Source organism: Schistocerca cancellata, chromosome 1 (assembly GCF_023864275.1).
Source record: "Schistocerca cancellata isolate TAMUIC-IGC-003103 chromosome 1, iqSchCanc2.1, whole genome shotgun sequence".
Taxonomy (NCBI): domain Eukaryota; kingdom Metazoa; phylum Arthropoda; class Insecta; order Orthoptera; family Acrididae; genus Schistocerca; species Schistocerca cancellata.
The window spans coordinates 128,912,033-128,918,401 of NC_064626.1; the positions used below are offsets into that span (position 1 = coordinate 128,912,033).

Sequence of the window (6,369 nt, forward strand, 5' to 3'; positions counted from 1 at the left end):
GCTTGCATATGTGGGACATAGTTAGTGTATCACTGGTGTAGAGAAGCAAGCAGAAGTGCTGAAAACAAATAAATCGTTAGGGCTGGATGGCGTCCCAGTTCAGTTTTACAGGAAGCACTCTACAGTACTGACAGTTACTTAGCTTACATTTATCGCGAATCTCTCGCCTAGCGCAGAGTCTCAAGCGAATGAAAAAACGCCCATATGACTCTTATGTATCAGAAAGCTAAAAGAACGGACCCGAAAAATTGCAGCAGAATTCTTGAAAATATTCTCTACTGGAATATACACTGCCAGAAAAAAAATGTGTACGCCTTGAAAGACGACGTCGATTTTGATCCCATGATGGCAAACGCCACCTGGGGGATAGTAGAGAAACAAATGGTTTCAACGTCGTCCGCCAAGTGAAGGTGTAGTGGCATAGCTACCAGAGCGCAATCTGTCTCTGTCCTTTAATAGGTAATGCTCAGAGCCACAAAGGTCAGACTAGTGCAAAAGTGTGAAGCAAGGAGGCAAAGATGCCACGGAGACGCACTCGTGCTTCCTGTATGTAGCCAATTCAGACGTCAAATTGTGGCCTTCCGAGTAACGAGGTGGTCGCTTCGGAGAATTGCCACACTAGCTGAACGTGTTGGGTCAGTTATGCAATGATACTGGTATCAATGGTTTCGTGAAAATTCTCACACCCGTAGAGGAGTTTCCGGATGCCCTTGAGGATGATCTAGTAGAAAGCGTCGGATGTTCTTTAAAGCTATTCGCGGATGATGCAGTTGTCTGTACCAAAATAGCAACTCCAGAAAAGAATTTGTAGAACGACCTGCAGAGAACTGATGAAGGGTGCAGGCTCTGGCAGTTGACCCTGAACGTAAATAAACGTAACATATTGTGCATACATAGGAAAAGAAATCAACTACTGTACAGCTACACTATTGATGACAAACAGCTGGAGACAGCGTCTGCTGACAAATATCCAGGCATAACTATCCAGAACGACCTTAAGTGGAATGACCACATAAAACAGATAGTGGGAAAAGCAGACACCAGGCTCAGATTCATCGGAAGAATCTCAAGGAAATGTAGCTTATCCACGAAAGAAGTGGCTTATAAGGTGCATGTTCGCCCCATTCGTGAGTATTGTTGATCTATCTGGGATCCCTATAGTCCGCCTTTGTAGCGTAGCGATAGCGTTTCCGCCTACCACGAAAGGGGCCCTGGTTCGATTCCCGGCGGGGGAGTGGGTGTTGTGCGTCCTTCATCATCATTGACCCGCAAGGCGCCGAAGTGGCGTCAACTAAAAAGGACTTGCAATACGGCGGCCGAACTTTGCCGCTTGGGACCTCCCGGCCAACAGTGCCATACGATCATTTCCATTTTGGGGTCCCTATCAGGTAGGACATATGGAGGAGATGGAGAAGATCCCTCGAAGAGCGGGGCGCTTCGTCACGGGATCGTTTAGCTGGCGAGAGAGCGTTACGGAGATGCTAAACAAACTCCACTGGCGGACGTTACAAGAGAGACGTTGTGCGTCACGGAGAGATTTACTATTAAACTTTCGGGACAGCAGTTTTCAGGAGGAGTCGGACAACATATTACAGGGTGATTCAAAAAGAATACCACAACTTTAAAAATGTGTATTTAATGAAAGAAACATAATATAACCTTCTGTTATACATCATTACAAAGAGTATTTAAAAAGGTTTCTTTTTCACTCAAAAACAAGTTCAGAGATGTTCAATATGGCCCCCTCCAGACACTCGATCAGTATCAACCCGATACTCCAACTCGTTCCACACTCTCTGTAGCATATCAGGCGTAACAGTTTGGATAGCTGCTGTTATTTCTCGTTTCAAATCATCAATGGTGGCTGGGAGAGGTGGCCGAAACACCATATCCTTAACATACCTCCATAAGAAAAAATCTCAGGGGGTAAGATCAGGGCTTCTTGGAGGCCAGTGATGAAGTGCTCTGTCACGGGCTGCCTGGCGGCCGATCCATCGCCTCGGGTAGTTGACGTTCAGGTAGTTACGGACAGATAAGTGCCAATGTGGTGGCGCTCCATCCTGCTGAAATATGAATTGTTGTGCTTCTTGTTCGAGCTGAGGGAACAGCCAATTCTCTAACATCTCCAGATACTGTAGTCCAGTTACAGTAGCACCTTCGAAGAAAAAGGGACCATAAACTTTATTGGCTGAAATGGCACAGAAAACGTTCACCTTAGGCGAGTCACGTTCATACTGAGTTGTTTCCCGCGGATTCTCAGAACCCCATATACAGACATTGTGACGGTTGACTTTCCCGTTAGTGTGGAAAGTTGCTTCATCACTAAACACAATCTTTGAAACGAAATATTCATCTGTTTCCATTTGAGCAAGGATAAAATCACAGAAATCGATTCTTTTAATCTTATCGGCTGGAGACAGTGCTTGAACCAATTTCAGACGATAAGGTTTCATAACTAACCTTTTTCGTAGGACTCTCCATACAGTTGATTGTGGAATTTGCAGCTCTCTGCTAGCTCTGCGAGTCGATTTTCCTGGGCTGCGAACAAATGCTTGCTGGATGCGTGCTACATTTTCATCACTCGTTCTCGGCCGTCCAGAACTTTTCCCTTTGCACAAACACCCATTCTCTGTAAACTGTTTATACCAACGTTTAATACACCACCTATCAGGAGGTAAAACACCATACTTCGTTCGAAATGCACGCTGAACAACTGTCGTCGATTCACTTCTGCCGTACTCAATAACACAAAAAGCTTTCTGTTGAGCGGTCACCATCTTAGCATCAACTGACGCTGACGCCTAGTCAACAGCGCCTCAAGCGAACAAATGTACAACTAAATGAAACTTTATAGCTCCCTTAATTCGCCGACAGATAGTGCTTAGCTCTGCCTTTTGTCGTTGCAGAGTTTTAAATTCCTAAAGTTGTGGTATTCTTTTTGAATCACCCTGTACTTCCCCACATACATCTCGCGTATTGATCACGAGGAGAAAATTCGAGAAATTAGAGCCACTACAGAGGCGTACCGACAGTCATTCTTCCCACGCTTTATTCGCGAGTGAAACAGTGTTGGAGGGATCAGATAGTTTTACCGCAAGTACCCTCCGCCATACACCATTGGGTGGCTTGCAGAGTATGACGTAGATGTACATATCTCATTATATGGGCGGCAGTGGCAGATCGTACACCACAGATAAGTGGGCGTGAGCCCAGACGTATCAACACAAATTGTTGCGAACCGATTGTTAGCTGTGGTAATATGGGCACAAACTTCTCTAGCCCATCTTCCACTCACGCCACAGCATCAGCGTGCACGGCTCGACTGGATCACATGGAAGATGGAATGACGCTCCGTGGTCTTCAGCGATGAAAGCAGATTCGGCATGCATGCAAGTGATGTACGTTTGTTGATACCACGTAACTTGGTGAGGGCTGTCACCAGGAGTGCATTCGTCCAAGACACATTGGCCCTACTCAAGGCCTTATGGTTTGGTGTGAGAGAAGCTGCAACACTCGTTCACCTTTGGTGTTAATGGTGGGGACGCTAACCAAGGGCGGGTATGAGCAAAATGTTGTTAGAGCCGTCCTCTTGCCCTCCTTGCAGCAAAAAAGGTGATGCGTTGTTTCAGTTCCTTAATGATTTCATAGAATCACTTATGAGGCTTTACAGGGCTATTACAAATGATTGAAGCGATTTCATAAATTCACTGTAGCTCAATTCATTGACATATGGTCACGGCATACTACAGATACGTAGAAAAGCTCATAAAGTTTTGTTTGGCTGAAGCCGCACTTCAGGTTTCTGCCGCCAGAGCGCTCGAGAGCGCAGTGAGACAAAATGGCGACAGGAGCCGAGAAAGCGTATGTCGTGCTTGAAATGCACTCACATCAGTCAGTCATAACAGTGCAACGACACTTCAGGACGAAGTTCAACAAAGATCCACCAACTGCTAACTCCATTCGGCGATGGTATGCGCAGTTTAAAGCTTCTGGATGCCTCCGTAAGGGAAATTCAACGGGTCGGCCTGCAGTGAGCGAAGAAACGGTTGAACGCGTGCGGGCAAGTTTCACGCGTAGCCCGCGGAAGTCGACGAATAAAGCAAGCAGGGAGCTAAACGTACCACAGCCGACGGTTTGGAAAATCTTACGGAAAAGGCTAAAGCAGAAGCCTTACCGTTTACAATTGCTACAAGCCCTGACACCCGATGACAAAGTCAAACGCTTTGAATTTTCGGCGCAGTTGCAACAGCTCATGGAAGAAGATGCGTTCAGTGCGAAACTTGTTTTCAGTGATGAAGCAACATTTTTTCTTAATGGTGAAGTGAACAGACACAATGTGCGAATCTGGGTGGTAGAGAATCCTCACGCATTCGTGCAGCAAATTCGCAATTCACCAAAAGTTAACGTGTTTTGTGCAATCTCACGGTTTAAAGTTTACGGCCCCTTTTTCTTCTGTGAAAAAAACGTTACAGGACACGTGTATCTGGACAGGCTGGAAAATTGGATCATGCCACAACTGGAGACCGACAGCGCCGTCTTCATCTTTCAACAGGATGGTGCTCCACCGCACTTCCATCATGATGTTCGGCATTTCTTAAACAGGAGATTGGAAAACCAATGGATCGCTCGTGGTGGAGATCATGACCAGCAATTCATGTCATGGCCTCCACGCTCTCCCGACTACCCCATGCGATTTCTTTCTGTGGGGTTATGTGAAAGATTCAGTGTTTAAACCTCCTCTACCAAGAAACGTGCCAGAACTGCAAGCTCGCATCAACGATGCTTTAGAACTCATTGATGGGGACATGCTGCGCCGAGTGTCGGAGGAACTTGATTATCGGCTTGATGTCTGCCAAATCACTAAAGGGGCACATATCGAACATTTGTGAATGCCTAAAAAAACTTTTTGAGTTTTTGTATGTGTGTGCAAAGCATTGTGAAAATATCTCAAATAATAAAGTTATTGTAGAGCTGTGAAATCGATTCCATCATTTGTAATAACCCTGTATTTTTTTTTTTTTAATTTGAGATAGCTTCAGGCAATGAGTGCATTTTCAGCAAAAGAAACAAACAGTTTTCAAACCAAATTTGGAATGCGTTTGAAAATGAACCATTTCAATATGTGCGTCTTTACAGTTTTGACTTATGGCATTATGAAACGGCCGTTTAGTGCAAAAACCATTTTAAAAATTGAGGGTTTCTCAGAGAGGGAAAGTGTGTTTTTCATTAGGGCAATTACAAAAGTAGTCAACATAATTACAATTGTAATGTGACTACGATGGCAGTAATCAGATTTTTTTTTTTTAGCACTCCGTCTTAGGGCCACGAGTGGCCTACCTGGACCAATCGACCGCCGTGTCATCCTCCGTGGAGGATGCCGATAGGAGGGGCATGGGGTCAGCACACCGCTCTCCCAATCGTTGTGATGGTATTCTTGACCGAAGCCGCTACTATTCGGTCGAGTAGCTCTTCAGTTGGCATCACGAGGCTGAGTGCACCCCGAAAAACGGCAACAGCGCATGGTGGCCCGGATGGTCACCCATCCAAGTGCCGACCATGCCCGCCAGCGCTTAACTGCGGTGATCTCACAGGAACCGGTGTATCCACTGTGGCAAGGCCGTTGCCAATCAGACATTTAGCGGAACGAATTTATGGCAGAATGAAAGTAGACGTTCTCTCTGGGTTGCAAGAAGTAGAAAAGACTGAAATGCCGACCTAGTAAAAGAGAGATAGATGAAAGCGTTGCAGTGTATCCCCTCTTAAAAATTGTTACAATAGAAAAGATAAGAATTTCCTGCTATGACACATTTCTGTGTCCGACACACTAACCGAACAGGTTGTTGTTTGCAGAAGGCTACGTTCAATGAACCGCCAAGGTAAATTGGAGCAAATTGCAATCGATTCTTATCTGAATAACCACGTGGAGGCTTGTTTACCTCATGACGTCTACAGCTGTCTCGCGGTACCTATTGAATTTCTTTTCCGTAGGCAGTGGCTTCTAACCCGATATGAAGCAGTTAAGTTGGGAGCGCCTGTTAGAACGCTACCAAGACGCTACAGTAATGTCTCCCGTCATTTATTAACCCAAACCAAAATGAGGAAAACCTTCTTTATCACTGTCAGTCCTACACGAGAGTCAGTCTAAAGTCATTAATCACTGAAACGATCTCGGAATCCAATTATAACATTTCGAGCTCCACAGTACTCACAAAACAGGCACAGTATGCGCTTCCTTATTTCTTCAGTTTATCGTTTCTGCAGCCAAAAGTAAATTTTAATCATTTTCTTAATTCAAATGAAGCAGTCGTTATTAATATGTGTTCACATCATGGACGGTATAACTAGACTGCATTAGACAGTGTCTTATTG

At 45.1% G+C, this 6,369-nt stretch overlaps 1 pseudogene; it reads right to left on the reverse strand.

The window, feature by feature from the left end:
- Positions 1 to 5,507: 5,507 nt before the first annotated feature.
- LOC126095627 (5S ribosomal RNA) lies at positions 5,508 to 5,625 on the reverse strand (annotated as a pseudogene).
- Positions 5,626 to 6,369: the final 744 nt, after the last annotated feature.